This window comes from Buceros rhinoceros, unplaced genomic scaffold (genome assembly GCF_000710305.1).
Source record: "Buceros rhinoceros silvestris isolate BGI_N320 unplaced genomic scaffold, ASM71030v1 scaffold7365, whole genome shotgun sequence".
Taxonomy (NCBI): domain Eukaryota; kingdom Metazoa; phylum Chordata; class Aves; order Bucerotiformes; family Bucerotidae; genus Buceros; species Buceros rhinoceros.
In genome coordinates, this window is record NW_010411223.1 from 4,080 (window position 1) to 4,663 (window position 584).

Genomic DNA, 584 nt, shown 5'->3' on the forward strand with positions numbered 1-584 from the left:
TTCCCTAAAAGAGATTTTGGATTATTCTTCCTCCTGGCTCTTGCCTTTTCTGATGCCTTTCTGCAAATATGGACATTCCTGAGTTACTGCCACCAGTTCAAAGACTTCACCAAGAGTGAATGCCGTGGTAACACCTGGAACTGGTCCCACCTTGCTGGCAGCCAGACAACATACTGAGTTTTGTGCTTGCCGTGAGCCCTCAAGCCTCTGCAGAGCTGATGCTTTTCCAAGACACTGTTACTCATCTACAGACATGACCTACTTTCTTTATTCCTGGCTATATGACCTTGTTTTTGGTAGTATTAAAATGTGCAATGTCTGATAGTATGTGAGCCTGTCGAGGAATCCAGACTGTTCTGCAGAACTGTCCTGTCACTGTAATTGTTTAACTCTGCTGTCAGTCACAGTTAACCTAGTAGGAATTTTGAATTTTTATAGATGGATAAAGGTACTGAATCACTTAGGAGAACCTCAGAGTCTTTGCGGAGGGGTCGTATTCCTCAATACTGTTGTCTGGCCCATCACAGAGACAGCTTTTAGTGAAAGATTTCACTGTTGCCATCAAGGTATCAGACTACCTCTTT

General features: G+C 43.3%; 1 protein-coding gene across 1 annotated transcript in view; it reads left to right on the plus strand.

Annotated features, from left to right (window-relative positions):
• The window catches only part of PEX5 (peroxisomal biogenesis factor 5), a 10,265-nt gene that overhangs the window by 3,844 nt on the left and 5,837 nt on the right, over nucleotides 1–584 (plus strand). The gene's annotated exons all lie outside the window — the stretch shown is intronic.